General features: G+C 41.6%; 1 protein-coding gene across 1 annotated transcript in view; it reads right to left on the bottom strand.

Annotated features, from left to right (window-relative positions):
* Positions 1 to 19,131: 19,131 nt before the first annotated feature.
* The window catches only part of EPM2A (EPM2A glucan phosphatase, laforin), a 53,920-nt gene continuing 48,642 nt past the window's right edge, over positions 19,132 to 24,409 (bottom strand). Inside the window, exon 6 of the transcript XR_005104799.1 lies at positions 19,132 to 24,194. The gene's annotated coding sequence lies outside the window, so the exon portion shown is untranslated. The remainder of the gene's footprint in view (positions 24,195 to 24,409) is intronic.

Here is a 24,409-nt window from a genome sequence, read left to right as displayed (position 1 = left end):
TTGCGCAGCAGATCTGTATGATGCACACAAACTACCATGAAGACAAAGTGGCCCTCTGAGTGTCCACAGGCAGCATTATTCACATTTCTGCCAAACATAGCTGCCTCTAGATTTGGGCCCATGCCAGGGGAGCAATGCACCCTCCCACCTCCCTGCAGCTCTGCATCTTGGAGTTGTTCCTTCCACACCACAGATGCCCACCCCAGAAGAAGAGGATGTGTGGCCGTACATGGGTGGCAAAGGAGTGCCTGTGCTGGCTGTACCAGCTGCACTGTGAGCTGGGGTGGGAGCGAGGAATTGGGGGAGTAGCAAGAGCCAGAGCCATGCTGGCTGCTGGGATTAGATCTTCTCTGGAAAGGATTTCAAATGCCCTGGCCATAAGGGCGGCACTATGAATTTTGGCAGAGGCATCCAGTAAAGGCTGTGGTAAGTGCTGACGCTGGTTGGGAAGTAGTTTAGCTCAGAGTATAAAAATGTGGATTCAGGAAACTCTCAGAAAACCTCTGGCTGGGGAAAAAGGTGCAGGGAATGCCTTGTGAGGAACAAGAGCCTGAGGTGATCCCTGTGGAGCCGGGGTTAACCCAGGAAGGCTATGCAGCACTAGTGCCAAGCTGGTACGGGACACCACAAGCAGGATTAAACAGAGACTTTGAGTTTCCAAAGCTGTCCACTGGGTCAGCTCTCCTTATCCTGGATTAGCAGAGCAGATACCTGAGGTTGCACATCAGTCAGGCCAGGCATTTTTCAGACTTTTCCATGAACAAAGGTATAATGGCCCCATTCTCTCCCAGTGTTTGGTCTGTTGTTTGAAAACTACAGCATTTAAGGCCATGGCATGAAGTCTTATTTAGCAGCCAAATAGAAAATGTACAAATTTCTCTCCGTTGTGTCCTGAGAAGCTACCTTTAGTTTAAACAGAGGGGAGAGTGCTTCGAGGGGTGAAAGCTCAATAAATCATCCGTGAGCTCTTCCCTGTCCTGCCAATGTTTTTCTGTATAACATCTTTTAACTGGTCCAAAGTTTTTCCCACCTGCTGACCCGGGATACATTCAAGCAGACTGATCTCACCACTCCTGGTTTTGGTGTGTGATATCTTTAAATTAAAGGATGTCTCAGTTTGCACGTCAGCTATCATTTTGCAGATGGCTGTGGATTAACTGCTAAACAAGATAGGTGAAACAGTAGAAGGTGTTACTTTACATCCAGCTTGGAGACAATCATAATGGAAGGCACCAAAATACAGTACATCAGGCACACCAGCATAGTTTTCCTTCCACAGAACCAGCATTTGCCAGCACCTCTGCATGAGCAAGTGCTGCCTGTTTAGAGCACATGTATAGAAATACTGTTTTCCGCATCCCTGTTTTAAAGAAACTCTTACCCCTCTGCAGTCAGCAGCTTCCTGTCCTGATGTTTACAGAAAAAAACATGCTCTGTCCAAGCTTTTTGAAATGGCTTTACGGCATAATGCAGAGCAGGCAAACATAATGCTGTCGGTACAGATGCAAAACAGCAGAACATTAGCAAATGGATCCATTATCACTCTTCAGCCCTTCGCTTCCTTTTACTTAAGTGGTACTTTGTACACGTTAAGTATGGAAAATGAAGTATTGCAGATATTCTGTTTCAATTTTATTTAGTGTTAAGTACATATTTAAGGCGAGTCCTTGGGCTGTTAAGAAACCTTCAGACCAAGATCCTTTAATAACTAAGGACAGATTTGAACAAGCCACTATATCACTGACGTAAAAATTCAGTGATTAAAAGGAAAAAGACATAGACTTATTTCTAATTCTAATAAAATCATAGTGCTTCTCATGGCTGTCTCTAAGTCTGAAAAGACAAGCTTTTTCTTCCTAATCATCTTCTTTGTACCACCAAAATGTAACCCCTACTTTATATGTATGCACTGTTTACACATGGGGTTCCTTAGCTGCCTTATTGGTATTCACCGTTGTCTTTTATTCCACACTGAACTTCTGCAATTGAGGACATGAAGTGTTTCTGTGGTATAACCAGACTTTTTAATAAGTGATGGGCTCTATGAAATACATACTTCACCATACTGTCCAAAATATTTACTACGTGTTTAATTTGGCATTATTTTTAACAGACTTTGAGGTGATTTTGTAATAATATTGGGGGGTTTTAGAATTATGAAAATATTCCATTTAAATGGTAAATAGTTGCGTCAGTTTTTCTAGTACCTACATTCACAATCTAAGCTTTTTTCCCAGGGGAATGTGAGAATTACAAATATTTCTTAGTATGAATTTCCTTTATCATTTTTCTTTTACTTCTAAAGCTTCCTGTTGCTATCATCACCTTCTAAATATAAATAGATGCAGCAGTTAACATTACTGACTATATATTACACCTGGAAATAAGCAATTAACCAAGGTGTTCTTCTTAATTAGAGATGTAAAAATAATGTGTTTTAAAGTGTGACGTTAGTCAACTATGTGACCTTAGAAAAGCAAGATAGCAGTCTAATTTTGCATTCCTGTGAATTCTCCCAGCAAAATTAATTTCATGGAGTGCCAAGATCAAAGCTTATCTGAAAGTATCTAAGACTACAAAGATGCCAAGTTCATCCACATTTCCCCTGAAGCACTTTCCACCAAAACAGCTGGCTTAGCATCCCCCTTTTTTGAGAGTGGGCATATAGCCAGATGGTTTATTCCTGGAAAGAAAAATATTTCTATAGCTTTAAACGGTATCAGAAGATCTTGCTGCCAGCTCTGTGGGCAGTTTAACAGCCCTGGTGATGATACATTACTGCATGCCAGAGGCTGGTGGTGACTTTGGGTGGCTAATCGTGGTCTGCAAAGGGAAATGCAAGTATGCATCAGAAAGATGCTGAACTCAGAGAGCGGGTACCAAGACTTCAGTCTGGGGGTTGAATACATGCCAAGGTAGTTAAGGGAGGCAAGTAGCCTGCAAGTACCCAGGGATGTAGACTTAAGCCCTGAACAGTTTCATGATAAACTGCTAAACACTATAGAGCTCTACAGCCAGCTTCCTTTATGTTCTCATCAGGTAGCCACCCCTTCATAACATAATCTTTCCTCTCCTGCTCCTGCCCCTCTTCTCACTTCCTCTTGACAATCTTTCTTTTTTCTTGGAAGCAGGAGACTCTTTTCTCTGATTTGAATGTTGAACTGTTTAGCTACCTACACCTGCTTTTGAAAAAGGAGAATTGCTACCTTTGAACTGAGTGCAAATTCCCAGGCTTTGATTGCATACAGCACTGAATTATACATGGGCAGTAAAAATGAAAACAGCAGGTCTTTTTGGAGTTGCAAGTGTGGAAAAGAAAAGATCAGGATGCCTACCTGATTAGAGCTCTTAAAATGGAGCCAAACCGAGTTTCTTATTGGACTACCTGACTGGAAAGCAGCAACAACAAAGCATTTTCACCTTGCACTGCGATATCTGAGAGACTGGCATGTTACTGGAAAGGTTAGAGGAGAGGTTTTTCCCTTCCTGCACTCGAGAACATCAGAATAGATGGATATTCAATATAGAAGTTTGTCTTGATCACTGTGGTCATTAACCATAGGTGATCATGAAAAATCTGTGCCCTGAAGCATGAGACAAATATTTCCTATTAAATTTTAACTCAATCATGCAAGTCTAGGGGGAAGCATAACCCCTTTTGTTGATTAAGGGCATTGTGGCATACAGTTCTGCCATTACCATGGCAGCACCTTTTCACAATTCTTGTCAGAAGATCTAGCACAGGCATCAAATACATTTGGTAAATTATTTAAAATTTTGGCTATAAACTAAGGGATATGAAGACTGAAACTTTTGCTTTAATATTTTAAATGTAGTTATAAGATTGAAGTGGCTTTTGAGTTTCAGTTGGACTAAAAAGTAGGCATCGACCCTCCCTCCCTCCAAACACTATGTGAAAAGCAAAGTCCACTTAGAGCACTATCCCAGCTCTAGCAGTGAAAGGTAGAAGATGCTTAGGGAAAATGTATGTAATAGAGCAAATGAGCCATAGGCCTTCCCCTTGCATCTCTTCCAAGCCTCTCTTGCAGAATTTGTATGCAGTCCTCCATTTGGGATATAACTGATCAAGTAAGACACCAAGGTTTTGCAGCTCTTGAGGTGTCACATCCAAACAGCAGCACAACCCAGCTTTGGAAGGCTTCTTTGTGCACCTCAGTGCTGTTCTTCCTTCTCTTATTATCTGCCCAGCTCAGCATACACAAACTATAAATAAATAATGAGATAAAAAGATGAATTCTGGGACCAAGAAATGCCTTATTTTTCCAGAACTTGTGGATTTAATCCAACAGCCAGTTCTGAGGCCGCATGATCATTCTGTTTTCTTGAAACAGTAATGCACAGTTCTTCACTCCCTGCTTGATTTATTGTCTGCAAATATGAGACTGTGTGCTGGTCTTGTCATCTGATACATTTGTTTTAGTAGTCAGTATAATATGAATTGACTACTAGAAAATGCATATTTGTTTCACAGCCAAGCTGCAATACAAAATATATTTCCAACAACTCCTTTATTTATTATTTTTTCCTGGTTATTAATATATGAAGTCCAATACTCTTACTCTTACTGAAGTCAGTAGGATCGCCTGCGTTAAGGTGGGCTTTAATTTATGTGAGGTTATCAAACTGCAGCCTTTGCAACCAACCTAAATTTAGGAGGGAGATTCCTGCAGCAGCCAGAGAGTGAAACAATATGTGGAAGGTGATGGGAGAAGGTGATGCTGCTGGGCAGCACAGCAGCAGGAGGGGCAGAAAGCAGGAGGTGCTAAAGACTCTTCAAAACTAGTCCCCAGGTGCCTCCCGAGGGCCCTTCATCACTCAACCCTTACATCAGGGGTCCTCAAACTGCGGCCTGCGGGCTGGATACGGCCCCCCAGGGTCCTCAATCCGGCCCCCGGTATTTACAGACACCCCCCCGCCCCCGCCCCCACCGGGGGTTGAGGGGGGAAACCAAGCAGCCGCAGATGACCTCCTGCCACTTCATCCGCATGCCGGCCCCCTGGTTAAAAAGGTTGAGGACCCCTACCTTACATGATCACTAGCTATTCTGGTCACTTTGACTTTCACTACCTTTTCCTTTGGTATCCCAGCTGTAATTTGGGGGTGACAAGAGCACTCAATTTTACCCGGTTGTTATGACAATAACTATATGATGCATCCAAATACTAAAGTGAGCAACCCAAGAAGTCCACGAGGAAAATGACATTTCTGCATTTAGTCCAGCACTTACACAGGGTGCAGGAAACAACAGAAGGAATATACCAATTAAGAGATTTCCTTCGTAAAATGGAGTTGGAGATTACAAAAGAAAATCAGTCACCCCAAATACAGACAAGGAAGCAGCTTTACACTCAGGTATTGCCTCACAGTGCCTTAATTATTGTGACATTGTTCTTTAATTTTGTGTTATGTTTTGGGAAAAATACGCATCTCTACTTCCATGGCTTCACAGAGGTTTAGGAGTGTATTGTGTCTGTTTCAGGAAAACCAAGCTTCAAAGGAACGATCACACTATGGTTTTCAGAAAAGGTCTTTAAGTATCAGCCTAGGGCTGTTCAGACCTTAGAAGAAACTGTCACCCTTTGCAGGGATTGGTGCCCAGGGCTGCAGCACAGTCCAGCTAATCAGCAGGGCCACGTGCACATTTAAATCATGCAGAAATTAGAGATATGATGAGGGCAATAGGAACCTTCTAATGGCACAACTGCTTTTGCACAGAAAAGCGGCGCTGCTGACATTTGGTGGTGCTTGGACTAGTGATGAGTTCTTGATGTATTGGTAAAGCAGCAAATGGTGAGAGACTAACTGGCTGCCAGTTTGTGGAAAGCAGAGCCATGACAGTTGCTGAGTGTATTAATGCCAAAGAGATCTTTGTTTCAAAAACTTTGAAATGCACAAAAACAGGAGGGAAAAAACCCACCAAAACACCTGCTGCTCAGTTCCTCTGAAGTTAAAAGCCAGTAGCAAACTAAAGATTTTTAAATCTATTGCACCAACCATTATCAAATGTCTCTGAGCTATTGATATGAGTAACACTTTTATCTTCAAATATCAGACTACTTTTGTATGCTTTCTGGCTGGTGTAAATACCTGCCATAGAGAGAGCACCAGGTAACAGATTAGCCAAGGTGCTGCTACATCTCTGAGATCCTGAGGCTGGGATTCAGAAAAGAAAGAGAATGAGCACACATGAAAGTGAGAACATGTACGAAAAAGAGAACTCTGTAGCTTTCATTTTTGAAGGATACATGTCTTGTTTCTGGCCACAGCATTTTTGTACTGTTTCCTAGCACACCCAGGGGTAGCCTGGACACACACAAATTACTCTTAATTACAGGAGGTGCCTTGCAGAAGAGAGAAACTTGAAGATGTCTGAATCTTTAAAAACTATTTGTGCAGTTTGTTTTCTCTGGGGAAACATATCTGTCAGGCAATCAGGAAGCAATCAGGAAGGATCCATTGTAAGACATGTTTAAAGACATTGTTTCTTTCTTTTCTTTTTTTTTTTTTAAAAGACAGATATCCTTGACAAAATAGCAAACAACAGTAGAAGGCTACTCTTTGATTTTGGTCCTCTTAGATTTCTTTGCTTTAGGAGACTAGAGGAAATGTTTCATCTCCAGGACTCCTGGGCTCTGGCATGTACGAGTCCAGTAAGTGTAGTTTAGCACCTTAGTGATGTAGGCCAAATTATAATGTTGATTTCAACAAATTAGTGAGGACAAACTAAAAGTAGTTACAAGGTGTTTTTACCAAGGGAATTATTGCATGAAGTAAGGAGTAACATCATCCATTAGCAGCATGTAAAAATTAAATGTAAATATATATAAAATATGTATACGTATATATACACATAGTTATATTTAGCAAGAAAAATATTATATATTTGGCAGGGAAATTAAGATACTCTTTCTCCAATAAGAGAACCAAACTCAAAGTTTACAAGAAGTTTATTTTTTGTAGAGCTTGCACACTGTGAAATGTAATGTGAGGGTAGAAGAATAGTCAAATACCATAGGAGGGGTCCTAGCCAGAAGCTTTATTATTTGTTTACACTATAAATTCCTACGTAAGTCTCTACAGTTGGGGCATGCAAATGTTATAAAAATTTGCTTGAGTTTTAAATGCTTTGCTGAATGAAAATGAGAAACACAACAATCAAGCTCATCCTGCAAATGTGTCCTGTAAAATTGTTGCTAAAAGTGATCTCCTGACAAAGCAGAAGAAAAATGTTTCTCCCTGGTTTAGGCAATCCAGGGAGAATTCAACAGTAAAACTGATCTCCAGGGATTCACTTGGTGCTGAGTTACCACGGCAGTGGGAAGAGAAAAGTCTTTGAATTGCAAATTATGTTTGATGCACCTAAAGGGTTGTTTTGATACACAGGCGACTGACATAGGTGCCAGGAGTGACAAGGGACCACATCCTCTTCTGACATTGCTATGGCAAGGGTCAGGGTGACCACTCGTAGGGCAAGTACTGAAAGCCAGAGAGCTCAGTCAACTAGTTTTCCTTTTTAGAGGTACTGGCCTTATCCCTCAATGTACCCACGAAGCAAACTGACTGCAAGAATGCCCAACCTACTAAAATTAAAGTAGTTTTTAAAATCTCAGGTTTGCTGTCATCCCCTCTCTTACATTTTATTCCTATCCCACTTACATTTTTTTCTCTTTCTTAGTTTCTAATTTCAAACTTAACAAAGATAGATCAGTTGCCCAGGATACCTGATTAATGCACTTAATTAACCCACTGGGAAAGACCTTGCTGCAGGAAAGACCCTGACAGAGAAGGTGTGGTGAATTAACAGCCTATTTATTGAAAAACGTCACTGAAACAGAAATAAAAGCAAGGGGAGAACTTTTTCAAAGAAATTTTACTTCTTTAGTTTGCCTATTTAACTTTCACTAGCATTTAAAAAGGACTCTGAGGGCAGAGGTGGGTGAGAGCTTGTTGGTGTTCTTGCAGCAGAAAGCCCAGCTGACAGGGTGTGCTCTGCAGCCATTTCAGCAGGGATCTGACCCTGAATTGATCAAGCTGATCTCCTCTTGAGGTAAGAGGACAGGAATTTATTTTCTGTTCTATCTTTCTTTTTTCCTTTCCTTTTCTGGTGTAAAGAACAACATCTAATCTTGTTCTGGGTTTGGGTGGGATAGAGTTAATTTTCTTCCTAGCAGCTGGTTCAGTGCTGTGTTTTGGATTCAGTATGAGAATAATGCTGATAACACGCTGATGATGTTAGTTGTTGATAAGTAGTGTTTGTACTAAATGAAGGACTTCTCAGTTGCTCAGGCCCTGTCAGCGAGAAGGCTGGGGAGCACAAGAAGTGAGGGGACACAGCCGGACAGCTGACCCCAACTGGCCAAAGGGGCATTCCATACCATAGGATGTCATACGCAGTATATAAACTGTGGGGGAGTTGGCTGGGGTGAGCTGATCACTGCTTGGGGACTGGCTGGGCATGTGTCAGTGAGGTGGTGAGAAACTGTATTGTGCATCACTTGGGGTTTTTTTCTCCTTGAGTTTTTTTCTCTTTCTCTTTTTGTTACCTCTCTCTTCATTATAATTAGTAGTAGTATACCGTATTTTATTTCTATTATTAAACTGTTTGTATCTGAACCCACTGGTTTTACCTTTTTCTAGTTCTCCCTATCCCCACTGACATGGGGGCGAGGAAGGGCTGTGAGCGAGCAGCTGCATGGTACTGTGTTGCTGGCTGGAGTTAAACCACAACAAATCTTTTCCCACTTCTTCTGAGAAGTTTCCTTCTTTCTAAGCGTCTCCATCTGCTCCAGCATTATGTACTTACCTATGGCAATTTGTAATACCATTTTACACTGTGGTCTCAGTTCAATGAAATGTTTAAGTGTTTAACTGCTTTCCCATACAGCAATACCTTAATACGTTAATAGCCAAGCACTTGTGTTAGAACTTCCTTCAGTGAGCACTATAAGCCAAACCAACCAACCCAGAAAAGTAATTTTTGCATAGTTAGGCAATTAAGTGTTTTCCACCATGCCACTGCAGCTAAAAAGCAGTAGTAAAGAATCATTATCAAATTAGATTTCTTACAACATTTCAGTACACTGCTACAACTTGACAAAAATATTTCATGTCATGAAAGATATTTTTTATAACAGGGAAGTTATTTTATATTAGTTTATTTTAGAAATAACATACATTAATTCAGCCAAAGACTGCATGATAGGTCTATATAAACAGAACATATTTCTTCCCATAGAGTCTCCTCCTGTAAATAAATCTCTGTGCCAAGTACAGCTTAGGCAAGTAGCCCTGATTTCAACTGGTCTACTCACAGAAGTGAAAATTACTCTCTTACATAGCACCTACCGCACTGGGTCTTCAGGTATCTGCCTGTTAGAATGACATAGAAAACTTCACTGCCTTTCTCACACCACTGAGAATTTCCACAGTTCAGTTTGGAATATTACACAGATATAAAACCACATACGTACTTTGGAAATTTATAAACCAAATTTTGTACCTGTGTGGAAATAACATGCATACTGGACATGAAATTATCAAGATACATGGATATTCCTCTCACACCATGACTGACAGAGCTTCAAAAACCATGTCAACAAACTCTGTGGTGGCTTCGTATTTAGCCAGGATGACTGTGATTAGTCCTGTTTAGAGATGAAGGGGAAATGATTCATGACCGCTTTCCTGACAGGCGATAACTTCTTGCTAGCAAAGCCATCAGAACCATCAGGTAAAGATGTAGTCTGGTACATAAAGTAGTCCCAGGTGTGCATATTATTTATTCAATTGCCTGTAATAAGCCTGGTTTGGTTTAGCCTATTCTACAGTCAGCGCTTTAGAAATACTGATTACATTGTTTCTGAAAAATAGATCTCATCTCTGTCACACTGACACTTTTATGAAAGCTTTTTTTTCAGGTTACTGTAAAAACCCCTGAAGTCTCTAGACACTCTGAGAATGATTACCTAAAGAGCATTTCATACAATCAAATGTCGCATTTCTCTTCATTTACACACTATTTTGCTGACTTCCTGGGGTTTGTAGCTGTGTGAGTAAAGGCCCCACATCAGTAAAATATTACTATGCAAACAGTGACTGAAATATGTCTGGTCAACCTATCATTTCCTTGAAGTCCCGAAACTAAACATTCCACACCATAATGATCTGAATTCCAAAAGAACTGATTTATTTGTAATAAGATAATCCTTCTGCAGTAGAGAACATAACTTTTTTTTCCTGAAACTGAGCCGAAAAATAACATTCTTTCTGAGCTGAAACCCTGTATGTTGTGTTTCAGCAGAGAAAAAATGGTTTATAGCTCTATGATACGGTAATATTTTCTCTTTTGTTTGAGAGAGATTACCATGCAACTTACAATAAGCAAGATGGGTCAAAATACATTTAAAATTTTTAAAATCTCCTTTTCTTTTTCCATTGTAATTTATAGAATAGCTTGACTTCTGAGAGCCCACCAACTTGTTCTTCTCTGTCACTTATTCCTTAGGAAACTGCTTCCCTACAGGAGTTTAATAATGTTGAATTTAACTCTGAAATTTCAAAATGCCTTACAGTTTTCATTAAAATTTAGAAGAGTGTCATTATCACCATTTCGGCTTGGAATGGCCAAAATCAGAAAATGTTTTTGAAGGGTACTATGTAATTTATTTTCTTCTATTCTATCTATTCTAAAACTCCAGGTATTCTCATTCTTATGGAGACAACTTCAATTAAAAGTCTATCTTCTTTCTTAAATACAAAAATAAAACATTTATGAGCACAGACTAAATACAACCCTAAGCCCTCTTGCTCAGTGATGAGATATATGGTTTCTATTTTTCTAATATTCTCAGCATGAATTAGCTGGAGTCAGTTAAACATGGTGATCAGTGAAATACTGCTATTCACTTGGCATTGGATGCATTTAGGATGTGGGAGTTAGAATTTAGCAGAAATTTAGAACAACAAAAAGGAAACCAGACAAATCCCACAGTTCTGTATCTCAAAATCCCAAACCCACACAGAAAGAAAAACATCCACAGGGAATCACGCCTCAAAGTCACGTCACTTTGGTTTCACTCTGTGACACTGAGAAGATCAATTGTTCTGTGTCTCCAGCACACTTTTCTTTCTAAATCATCCCTTCTTTAGTCAGTATCTCGTACTACAGGTTCCCCAGATAACATACTCCATCTTCTTTAGCGACTTCCTTCACAAAATAAAAATAGCTCATAATGAAATACTAAACCAAGTAATGCTTGAAGCGTTTTGGGCCATGAAATAACTCTCCTCATGCTGGTGTGAGTCACACATAAGAAGTCAGTAGCACTCCACCAGAGCAAAATAGATACTATGGGAGAAGACACAGACTTAGAGTGTTCCCCCTTATCATGCTCTTGCTGTTCATCAGCTAGTGATACACCCCCACTCCCCGCCACTTCTCTGCACCTCTCTCAAGAGGGGCAGAAATCTAAAGGCTCCTTTGAAAGGTCCCACTAGCTCTGCTTTAAAAGTTGCAGGAGAATTGGACATTTTGGGTAGTTATTTCTTGGTTTATTAAAGCAAGAATTTCAAATAGTTTGATTTTTTCCTTACACTGAATTATCTTTGAAGGGTACAAAAGCATATGCTCTTATTTGTTCCCTTTTCCAAGCAGAGCACCTGAATTTGCTTGCAGTCTAGTCCCTTGAAACAAAAAGTCAGCTTCTTTTCGTAGTTCTTTATCTTGTTTTAAAGCCAATTGTTTGCTTCTGGCAACTTGTAATTGCACAGAAACGTTGATGCCTGGGAGTGTGAAAGGAGGTTTTCTATCATTATGTCTAATGGCTGTTCTGCTCTATCGGTGATTATTCATTTACCTCTGATGTTTGCAGCTCTTGGCAGCAGTTTCTAGAAAACTTGCAGCAGTTTGGTGCTGTTTCCTATATGTCTTTCACAGAATCATTTGTTTTCTGTTCCAGGAAAACATCAACATCTTAATGCAATTTATTCCCCTGATTAATGAGAAAAGTAAACCCACCCATTTTTCTACTTTACACTCATTTTATTCAATAAGCTACAGCTGCAGGTATTCAAGAATAGTTCAATTGATAACACACCTTGAAATTTTAATATCTCTGTGGAAAAGAAAGCATTCTTACTGGATTAGCTCACTTTTCCCTACCATCTGCTAGAGGAAACATATATTACGGAAAAAGAATTTTACGATAATCAACAAAGTTTGGCAAAGTGATATTTTCTATCTGTGTGTTTGCTGTGACCCCTGAGGGGGCAGCTGGCTTTTTTCTGCCATGAGCAACAGGTCTATCATTGGGGAATATAAATTATGACACTCTCTTTGTGAATCCCAAGGCTGTGCCCAAAATTCTGTCATCCACTTCAAAAAGTAAATGTTGTATTCCCCAACTAGTCAGTTTTAAAAATCCATTTTGTCAAACAGCCTTTTCCTATAAAGGCTGTAGAATTAAATGATCACTTAGTAAATGTAAAACTGGGCAAAATGAGTACTGTTGTTTACTGAGGTAGTGCCACGGACATCAGTGGAGAGATCTGTATTTATAGAATATACATTTGATCCAATCGGTACTGGTGAAAAGTATGAGACTGCATTTTAACTGACATCCTGAGACCCTAAATACTTGGATGATGGTCTGCAGCTGTAAGAGGCACCCATCCTCCCATCTTTGGTTTTAGCAGACAGTTTCACACTTAAAAGAATGTTAATTTCTTTAAGCCTTAAAGATAAAGCTTTGTGCTTGATTTTTTAGCAGGAAGTACTTAACTGTCTCTTACTGAATAAGTAATGATTCGATACATCTTAATCAGAGATATGTCCTTCAGAGACTGAAAGGTCTTGAGAAATTTCACCTGCAGCCCACTTGTAATGTCAGTTTGATGAAGTTCAGGAGTTGTTTGGTACCATCAAAAATGCAGATGCATTTCATCATCATCTCCTTTACGCTATCTCTGAAGGACAGGAAGGTATCAGCCCAGATCTCTTCTCTGGTTTAAATAGGTACCAAATGTAGAATTTCTCACAGCAGTTATACCCATTATTTACTGCCTCCCATCTTGTATAGTCTGATGGGGTACCCAGTCACTGTTGACCCATGGGAATGTTTTTATACTATCTTCCTATACAACTTACATGGAGCTTGGCATCTTTGGCTGCGTTTTCCATGGCAATGGAAATACCTATTCAAGTGCAACCTCTACTGCAAAGTTGTTTAAAAGACAGTTGCTGAAAGATAACTCAGTTTTCAATGTTTAGTTTGTTCTGCCTAAAGAACTTTAGCTTTCTTCTCTAAGTACTTAATCTGTGAATTAGTTCAGCCACCCATTCTTATTCTAGGAAAAATAACTAATCCTCCAAAAGCATTTCTTCATAACATTGAAGGATTTTATCAGATCCTTTCCATTAGTATGGGGTGTTCTGCTGGGAGTCTGGTGACTGGCAGAAGTCAGAATATGGTCACCAGCAACTTCTGAATCCACAGTGCTGGAACAAAAGCCGAGAGCTCAGCAGCCCAAAACTTTCTCTGAAAAACAGCCAGTGCTGCACAGCAAACAAAAAGCCAGGAGCTTCATTAGGGGAGAGTAATAGATCTGCTTCTGGATGAACATTGTCATCCTGCAAAACGTCCCTCAGGACTGATTCTGTGGGTATGAACAAGAGGCTCAAAAAGACAAATTTTGGCATGCAAGTGAATAATCTGTCACCTGCCTTCCCTCAGTTTTACCGCTGTTAGTAGGCCTCATATGGGTTTTGCTGTCATGTGATGTAAGGTTCTGGTAACTTCGAGTGTTTTCTTTTAAAAGGCTGGATAATTTCATGCAATCGTTAACAACCTCTTCCTGCTTGGCATGCTAAAACACTAAGGGTAATTGAATATCATGCTTCTGGGTGTAAGCTAATTGCCTGCAGGGCTCTGGAAGGATGTTTCTTCCCTGTACACCACATAGCATAATTGGATAGGTAATAGGCATTATGGGAGCCTTCCACCTTCCTCAAGAATATTAGTGCAGAAGGCAAAATGTCAAGTTAGATGAACAGATGATTTAATCCAGTATGGCGAGCCCCCTGCTCCTATGGTGCCATGGTGAGCAACCGGCTGGATTGCAGGATATGCACCTGCCATGGTGTAATGAGGTCCTGAGTAACCTGGATCATTATTTTTAACCTAAAAGGCCAGAAAAAGTCCCAAATTTCTCAAAATGCTAATTTCTACGGCAACCTTTATATAAAGTATTGTTCAGTTGTGAATTAACATGTATTTATGTTTAAATGAGAACCAGGGGTGACTATTCCTGGTTTTACAAGTACACCATCCCCTGAATCCCTTTAATCTTCTCTGTGTGCTGCCGAATGTCAGGTAATGGAGAGGCACAGTGTGAGCTCAATTAGTTTAAAATCTTATCAGTGTAATTGGGCAGGATAAGCTGTATTAGCTTGCCAAATAGGACTCAAACCTTTGAAATTATTTACTCAATTTTATATTCTTCCAAATGCAATTAATTGCATAACCATTAGCAACCAATATTTATTAATTAATAGGCTTCCAACATAATTGTATGTGATAGACATCGCCAAATGAGTCCTTTGAGATGACTGGGAGGTAGGAAGGAGATTGCTACCATGAATACCAAATCTCCTCAGCAGACTGGCTCACCCATAAATCATATTCAGGAATGATTAGAAAAATGGCCAGTGCTAAAGATGGCTCTAGAGTGAGCACTGCCACACACGTGGCCTCAGCATGGAGATGCAGGATGTTATTAAATCAGTACAACATCGATGAAAACATGACTCTTAAAAAGCTATCAACAAGAATGACCTTACTACTTTCACCTGCGTTAAACAAAGAGCATTTCACTGACTTGAACAAATTTCTGTCCTTTGAACTTATTTTTACTAGCTAAACATTCTTCCCTACAATTTCAGCTAATTAGGGCTGAACTCTTTCCATGTAACAAGCCATTTACTCTGGAGGTTGTTTGCCAAGAAGCCCTGCCTATGCTTGTCAGCATACTGCTGCTCTGTTTTCTTCCTTTCACCACCAGCATAGCCTCTGCCTGAGAAAAGCAAGCACATCAAAGGTATGTTCTGGGCTGCTGTGCTTGCTGCCGTGTTTTCTTGCAGACAGCAAAACTCTATCACTGACCATCCAGTTGCTGAATTAAAGTTCCAGAATACTGTTGCTATTATGCCGTTAGATGTGCCATTGTTCATAGCAGCTGTAAACCCTGAATGCCTGTGGTTATCTCAGGTCTTGAGCTGCCCTGCTAGCTAGAACAGGCTGTTATGATCCTGACCAATTATCTAACTTATACCTATCGTGGATTAGCAGGGTACTGCTGTTATGATCAAAATTTTCAGAAGCAAGCATTCATTTGACATTCCTGACTTGGTCTATCTAGGGAGCCTGTGTTTCGGTGGGATGACTGTGTGAGCTGGGCTCCATCAGTACCCACTGATTTTCTGCAAGGACAGAGCACCTCTGAGACTCCGAAAGCATATCCTACCTAAGCAAATTCAGAAGCAACTAGAAATTACTAGGCTTTGATCAAAATACTAGCTATAGTGTGTGACAGGTAGGCCAGATACCTTCCACATTATACCTGTAATACAAATAGGCTTAAAACAGGTAAGGGATGAGATTAAGTGAGATTTCTTTTCAGAAATTATATTAGTTGAATATTCTTTCTTACCTACGCTTTTATCTGAAGGTTTCCTGCTGTTTCTGCTTGATTCTGCTTTGCTCCTGTCCTTCACTGTGGGACAGTGTTGCTATACACAATTAAACACGTTTCCAATTTGTGCTCCTGAGACTGTGGCAGCTGTACTTCAATAGAGGGTGAAGACAGACCAGATGGATAGAAGGTGAAGTGCTGTCAGTCCTTTGGGATTGAAGATGCCACAGAAATGCAAACAGAACCTACAGTTTATAAGGGAAAATAATGTCCTGACAGTCTGATGAAAGACTAACTCAGAAACCCCTCATGCTCCCAAAAATTAGGATCTGGGAAGATTAATATGGGTGCACTGTCAAGTACTTCATCTTTTTTATTCTTTTTTTTTTTTTTTTTTTTAATAAGAAACTGTACCAACCTAATCTGAATGAGGAAAGTCACCTTCCCTGGTGCTCAGTTCATTTTCCTCAAGCAATAGAAATGAAAATGAAAATTCCATTTTAAAAACATGAAAAGAGGAACATTCTTGTGAAAGTAGAAAAAATCCTCAACAGCCCCACAAGTAAAACTCTTCAAAACTGCCATTTACATCCTTACAAAATGAAGCCCTACAAGTCAGTCTGTTCAAACCTGTCTGTGGGTGCTGCATATTTATTTTTTTCTCAAAGACCAATAGAAACTGCAGTGACTTAAAAATTCAATAAATGCATAGCAAGGGAACACTTGAGAAGGGAAGGAGAGAGGGGAGACAGAGATGAAGTCAATTTAGAAGGTGCTTTAAGAAAAGAACACGAACGCTGTTACGAGAGTTCTTCTGGGACTCACAGTTCTGCACATTAGTCAGTAATAAAAGAAGTTGCTGATGTGTAGATCAACATTCGAATCTGTAATACTTTTGGAAAAGCATTACTATTAGCTTTGTCTTTTACTTCTCATTTTTTACACTGTATCTATTTCACATGTATGTGCTCCTATTTCTTATAGGCCAGATGTTGTACATCCAAAGCACTGCTAAATCCTATGAGATCAATGAAACTTTTAACCTGAACTACAAAGCAGGATATCATTATGTTTCCCTGTGTTAATCTTTATGATCCTGAGCAAAGCAACCACCTGTGGTGGGGTATGAATTTCCTGATCCCAGCAGTAAGCAGCTCTTACCTCGCCAGTTCTAGCCAAGCCAGAAGCAATGAATTGTGTGAATATCAGCTCCCCTGTCGGGTTTACAGATCTGCCCTTTGTGTATATATTGCAGCAAAGATTTCCAGTCAGCCAGCTTGACATTTTTCTATGAATTGACCATGAAATGACACAGCTAAAGGGCAGTATGCCCAGGAATGACCAATTCAACTGTGGCAAATACTGACTGAAACAGAGTATTTCAGATTATGAGGGGCTTGCTTGGATTTTTCTGTAAGCACCGGAGCCATACTCAACATATGTATTCCAAACATCCCCACCTACTTTACAGACATGCCATCCAGCCCCAGCAGCAAGAAGAGCTCACTGCACTGGCTGCTGGCTCTGTAGACAGCTGAAAAAATTGCCCTTGCCCAAAACTATACAAAGAAATCTGTGTCTCTACATTTTTACCCAGTTTTGGAGAGGTAAAAGGAACAAAGGAAATAAATCTTGTGTTGCTGAGGTCAGTGACCTGAAATTTCCAGGGAGAGAGGATGAACAAGGATGGAGGAAACCTGCCCTCACACCATGTGGTTCCCTGGGGACATGCAGCCCTGGCACAGTCTGCTCTGTCAAGCGAGATCAAGACAAAGGCACTTTCAGGTGGGTTTCTCAGGAACTTGCCCTTTCCACAGTTAAGCGTTTTCCTTGCAAAATGTTATTGGAGCTCCCAGGGCTCTCCTGTCAAGATCTCCGAATCACAGAAATTATGTGAGATACAAGGTAAAGCGTAGGAGAGGTGCATCCTTCCTCCCTTTCGTAGTAGCTTACAGATGTTATAATGTGAAATATTATGAAACAAGAATGCATTATTCCCTTGGGAATATCTTGGGGGGAAGTAGAAGAGAATATAGTTGAATTTTAGTAAATTTGCCAGTTACAATATGGCTACTTGCAGGGTAAGTGGCTGCTCTTTGCCAAGTGCAAAAGCATTATGATACAGTATAGAAGAACAAGCCCATGGCAAAGGCAAATTGTAATCACCACAGAAGGCAGTATCAGAAAAAGGATTTTCTGTGGATTTCTGTTTCCCCTATATCATGTATATTTTTCAGTCAGCAAGACACAGAACAAAATAAAAACCCCAAGAAACAGCACTTCATGTTTGGGCCCAGCAGACTTTGAGTATGGGGCCAACAGACTTTTTTATTAGGATACCACAAACACCAGGATCTGTAAAGCTAGACTCTTTTTTTTTTCCCCCTGTTTTCTTGGGGATGCTGGAAACATTTTGACAGAGTTGCTAAACCACACACACACACACGTGTTTGCATGGTTTCTTCTCCTGGTGTGCTTTGCCTCACTTTCCAGGTCTCTCATGTCCTTTTCAAGCTGGTTTCTCCAGCTTTCCCATTTTTATGAAATTAAATAGCAAATTCTTTTTGCATTTCTCTTTGCCCGTCTGCCCCGACGGGCAGTGGGTTGGCTGGGCAGGCAGGCAGGGGGCCTGGGCTCTCTGCTGCCCTCTGAAACATACTGGCAGGAGGCTGAGCAGGATTTCATCACGATATCCCAAACACATTTTGTGATGACCCTCAAAACCTTGCTCATATAAGAAAGCTCATGTGGTGTTTTTTTTTAAGCATTAGTCTGTCTCTGGTTTTGTGCCAGGTGGCAATAGCTGACAGTTCTATGGACTCTGCCTAAGGCTAATCCCTGCGGACAGAGGCAGGGGCATGCAAAGGGGCTCCCTACACTAGCTTTGCTCTGCTCCCAGAGGGGAAGAGATGCCCCAGGCGAGGAATCTGGACCTCTGCAGCAGGTGTTCACCAGCTTGGGCCAGAGTATTTAAAAATTGTTGCTAACTCTGGGGTGCAGAGCCAGTCTGTGCGGCGAGGCTGCCCTCAAATCAGCTCCTCTAGCACACAGGCAATTCCCACCAGGAGGGCACGGCCCGTCTGTGCACAGAGGAGCTCGCCCAGATTGCAATGAACTCCCACAGCAACCGAAAAATCATCCCTCACCTTGACATCCACTTTCAGGTCATGGATTTGTATGTCGTGTTTTTCATGAATATATTTCCTGAGAGATTTCAGCCTAGTTCAGAATTCCCCCACGATGGCACAAGCTGTTGGAGGGTTGCAGATGAAGAATGTGGGAATGGCTGCAAAGGCTCATGCCCTTTCTCTTTCCTTTCTGCCCCACCCCCACCACCCCCCCCTCACCCCCTCACCCCCCCCCCCCGCCCCCCCGTAGCTACCAGCTACCATTTTTAGAAAACCATCAGTAAACTGGCATTTTCTATGTCTGCTCTGCAACTAAAGATATAGTTTTCCCCTTTAAATTTTTACTTAAATGGTTTTGTCATATGGGGAAAAGAAAAAGACAATGACAACAGGAAAATCAAATTCTTTACTTTCTAAACCTATAATGTTTCTCTGTTCTGAAGTATAGCTTTTACTGGCAGTGTCTAAGTATCTTGTATAGGCTAAGAAGGGGATGAAAGGGGACATTTCACATTTTCCCATTTGGTTAGGCAGCACCCAACCTTCTCTCTCTTTTTATTTGTAGCAAAAGTTTGCAAGCTGTTGAATAACATACGGATTGCACATACACACTTTTTTTGTCTCTCATAACCCGACAGCCTCAGAAGGAGCTGAGATCCAAAAAAAACCCTTAGGTTTTGGCGTGCCAGCATAGAGCACTTCCATACCTTGTATACATCAGCCACAGGGGATGGGATTTACAACACTGTAGACAGTAGAAAGTTTAGGATTCAGAGCACAAATATCACCTGCTTACTGTGGGTATCTTAAATGCTGATGTGAGCATATGCCACCACTTCTCTCATCTCTTCTGAAATATCAGACATTATTGTGATATCTTTGGCATAATATCCTACTCATAAGAATGCTTGCTTTGGAAATGAGCATAAAATCTGCAAGTTGCTTTACTAACAAGCTCTAAGCTAGGCTGCAGTATGGTGGGGTCAAGTCCCCCACTCCTCCACAGCCCCAGAATTATGCCAGAGCTGTGCCAGTGTGCAGAACAGATTTGAAGTTTCATTGGCCCAGAGAGAAGGAAAGCGCAGCAGACATGGTGGTGGTGGGATCTGGAGACTAGGATGCTCATGGCTGACAAGGAGCTTGGTGGTGCCCTTCCTGATCTCCAGGTTGTTTCTGGCTTGTTAAGGCTCCTTTAACATAAATTTCCTTCATGTGCTATACAGCTCAGCATCTAGGGCCACATCCTGGGAGGCATGGTCTTCAAACATTTTCGGCAGAGGAGTGAATTAAGCCTAGGGCCCCATTTTCTAGGCCAGTATTTTAAGCCCTGGATAATCACAATAAACACTACAGCCACAACCCCTCCCCACCACCCTGAAAGTCAAGGGTGAGTGAGTCAGCAATCCGTTACAAAGGAGAGGTGTGTCCTCCAGCGGGATGGTGCTGTGCCCCATGTCCCAGGCAGGCTGAGGTGCTTACCTGAAGTTCTCCCAAGCTAGGGGCAGGCATCAGATTTGCCTCTGCCCTCTGATTTTCCATTCGGTATCTCCAGGTGACTCCTCAATCAGCATGTGGGTGGCGCATGGGGGCTGGGATACCTAACAATATAGCTTCATCTTGTCCCTAAAGCTCTACATGGTTTCATTCAGTTTTTAGCTGGTGATAAAAAACGCTTATTAAGAAACTTATTAAGAAACAATGTAGCTGGGGTATTACAACTGCTGCAGGTCACATACCCAGAAATAAAACTCTGGGTAAAGTGATGGGGACTGGAACAAGGACTTTAGGAGGTATTAATCAGAAACATGCTTGGGCACATATATGAAGACTCATTCCTTTAAGTCATCCTCTGTTACTTCTAGGTCTTTTATCTATGCATATATGCATAAGAATTTTTATAATTCAACAGAGTTACAGTAGCGCAAGCACCAGAGGAACTACACAGCAATGTTAATGTAATGATTACATTCACTCAAAAGCACAATTTGATGCCTACAGGACTTTTGCACCTTCAAGCCTTTGTGAAATGGCCAGATGAGTGCAGGTGCTCACTTCCTCTCTTCGTGCTGGTTGCTTCTGACTGAGGCAGCAAGCAAATGGAAATCCAAGGTAAGCAAGAGTTAAAGGAATTAAAGCTATGTGGGAATGGTATGCACACTTCATTTAATACCTTAATAAACCAGAAGGTTTTTGAGGCGGCAGATAACAAACAGGGATAGATGGAAAAAGTTTGTCTCAAGGAAGGCAGAGGTTTAGAAATGACCTTTTAAATGTCTACACCCAAACAAAGGCTCAGCACAGGAAATTCCCCTTTAAAACAGAACAGAATGAGTTTAGCTTCACAGCAATGCTGTTGGAGCCCTCATGCTCAGCAAAGCATCTGCAGATAAGTTGGTGTTTAGGTTTGGGCTAAGGTTTTGTCTATTCCCATTGGACTTCATCAAGTGTTCAATATTCTGTCGTGTGTGTTTAACAGAGCACATGCTTCTCTGATGGAGGAGGTGAAGAAGAGATTAATTATATTCTGACTCTTCCAGTACAAAAACTAGGGGATACGAAACGCACCACAAAACGAACAAAATAAATGTTGTTATTCCTCAAGTAAGTAGCAGACTTGTAGAGTTTCTTGCAAGGATCTACTGTGAGTGCTGGAAGCTTAAGCCCACAGGAGACACTGCAAGTACTTGCATAGATTATAGATTATAGATTACCAAACAGAAATTACACCAGCTCTGGAAATCCCTTGAGCTACAAATGGCCTGAGCCTGGGGGCAGCATAGTACACTGTGTGTTTGCCCTGGTCTAACTCTGCCCTCAGCCTCTGTTTGCAGCCACCGTCCAAGCCAGGCGGTTGGGCTGGGCGAACCCTCCACGCGACCTCATGCAGCTGCTCCGTGAGTGAACTGCTCTGTGCACTCATGGCCCACGGGGAACAACACTACTAGCCTCTCTGTAGAAATACAGAAGCCAAGATTAAGTCTCAGACCCTGTTTCCAGGATATCCCCAGGATGCAATTCATGTTTTTGAACCAAGCAAACAAGGTATGCCTAGGGATCACCACAGAAGTCAAGGAAGAAATCTTATTCTTACATGTCTGAGAGATATCAAGGACAAATCAAAGCAGTCACAAGGTGTTGGTGATGAGTTCTCACTGACTGTCCTCATTTAGCCACCCATGCCCTGTCAAAGCTCCACCACCAAACAGAGGTACTTGGATTTCTGTCACTCCTCCTCAAGGACGGATAACTGGAGTACAGGGCAAACTCAGCACAGCCCACTCACTGTGTGGCACTTTGAGACGCCTCTCAGAAGTCACTAGGTTAGTCCTCTAGTAAAGAGGACTTCTTCTCTTAGCATTTATGTTGGGTTAATGTTCAAAATCTGAGTCAATATTTTAAGAAACCAAACAGCAGAATAGCCTCGAGCTCGCTTCTGTCAGGGTCAGGTAACCACCATGGTGGTACCACGTCTCCCCCTCCTCCAGGCTGTCCTGTGGCCTCAGGAGCTGCCAGCTGGGCCTAAGGGCCTTGAGTGACGAGTCGGGCAGTTAAGTGCCCCTTGACTGTGTCAACAGCCCCTGCTCGGCCAGAGCAGAGAGTGGCCCTGTCCGTACCAGGAACTGTCAGCTAAGCCTCCACGCTCAACTGAGGCAGGGGGTGCAGCTGCCTGTGCTGGAGCTCCCATTGACTGGTCAGATCAGAGAAGAATTGAAATAACCAGTTATTCCCTGTCAACCCTGGAATATTCACACCAGACCACAGCTTGAGTGGCAAACAAGTGCAACAATATATTGTTCCTGGAATTTTTGAGAAGGTTGCAAGCTCAGGTTGCAGTCGGGATGGAAATTTGCTGATGACTAAAGCCCACCACCTCACAGCCTTATGAACAGTGCTCCTGAAGTGAGGACCTTGGAGCTCCCCTGGACCACAGCGGGCTGCGTCCAGCATCTCCCTCTGAGCGGGACACTGCTCAAAGCTCACAAACCAGTCAGCCTGCAATACTAGGGGGGGACCATCATGAAAAGTCGATGACAGGGCCTGGGCTGATAACCCTGCTCCTTGAGGCTCAACCCTTTGCCTGTTGAGTAATGCAAACACATTAGATGTATTTCACTGAACTCAAGGGCAATCTTGTAGTAGGTATACCTTTGCTGTAATATATTGCAAGCTTGAAGTAGTTAGGCTGGCTATGTAATTTTGTGATTTAAAACAACTGATTTGCTGCTAAAATCCTAAGGAATGTGAATAAACTTTCGCTTCCCTCTCTCTCCCCACCCTTAGATCAAATCTGAGATTAGGAATGGATCCAGCCACATCTAAACTCTGTAAGAGATTAGAAAGCAAGGGGATCTACTCCAAACCTCATGACTCAACAGCAGAATTCCCCTTACCCTTTATATTTCCCTAGATCAAATCAGCTGTCTGAGTCTGAGACTAGTGATAGATCCAGCTGCATCTAAACTGTGTGAGAGTCTGGGAAGCAAGGGGGGGTCTATTCTAAACTTCCTGACTTAGCAGAATGGTTCCCCTTTTACCCCACTTTCTATCTCTCTCTCTCTTTTAGATATAAACCATTGGCCAAGTCTGAGACAAAGATTGCATACAGCCACAACTAAACTCTGTGAGGGTTTAGAAAGCAAGGGGGTCTACTCTTTAAACCTCATGACTCAGTGGAAGAATCTCCTTTAACCTTTTATACCTTTGATCTTTATAAACTGTTTCTGCCTCTATTCTGGTTTGATTTCAATGTGATTTACCTCCATGCGTTTACTCCATGTATTAAGTAATAGAGTGAATCTTGCCATCAAAACCTGTGTAGTCACGCTTCAACATATTAAATCCATTTCACGTAACATCTTCGGTGGTAATTCTTTAAACGACCTGACCTACCACTCCTTTTGCAACACCAACTTACACCCCTACTTGTCAGCAACTGGGGCAATCTGCTCCTGCCCAGCTGAGGCACTGCGGGTCACAGAACTGCCGTCGGCAACAGGCGGGGACACTGGCTGAAGGAATTGTATTACATACAGGCCATGAGCAGACGCAAATGATAACTAATGGTACTGAGTGAACAGTTTCTACACACCTGTGCCAAAACTTAGGCAATGAAAGAATTAGATACAGAAAAATATAAAAATAAGCAGAGATCTATTCACAGGAAACTGCTGTAGCTCTGATATCAAGTGTGCAGCTCCAAATGGCTCCGTCCAAGGCACACATCAGAATTTGGTAGTGTTTGTGTACCAAAGAGACCAAAAGACCATTCACAACCATTGCAAGTTGCCAAGTGTTCTTCAAGACCAGCCCTCTTCACTGAAGGAGAAGAAAATGCACAAGGATTTTCTGAGTAACAACCTATGTAGGAAAAACCAACACCTTAGTTCAAATGATGTCTGGAAGGACTGGTGGAAATATCATGCTCAGCTGTAGTTTTCAGAGTCTTCAGCAATGAGATTTCTATCTGTCTCTCTGCTTTGATTTCTGCACATCTCTTGGAGGTGATCCAGAGCCATGCAGAATGATTACACGGTTCTATGCTTCTCTCCACCATCTTCAAAAACCATGAAAGA

Source organism: Falco rusticolus, chromosome 6 (genome assembly GCF_015220075.1).
Source record: "Falco rusticolus isolate bFalRus1 chromosome 6, bFalRus1.pri, whole genome shotgun sequence".
Classification (NCBI taxonomy): Eukaryota; Metazoa; Chordata; class Aves; order Falconiformes; family Falconidae; genus Falco; species Falco rusticolus.
The sequence above is the reverse complement of the archived record's forward strand: the minus strand, read 5'-3'. Positions and strand labels throughout refer to the sequence as shown.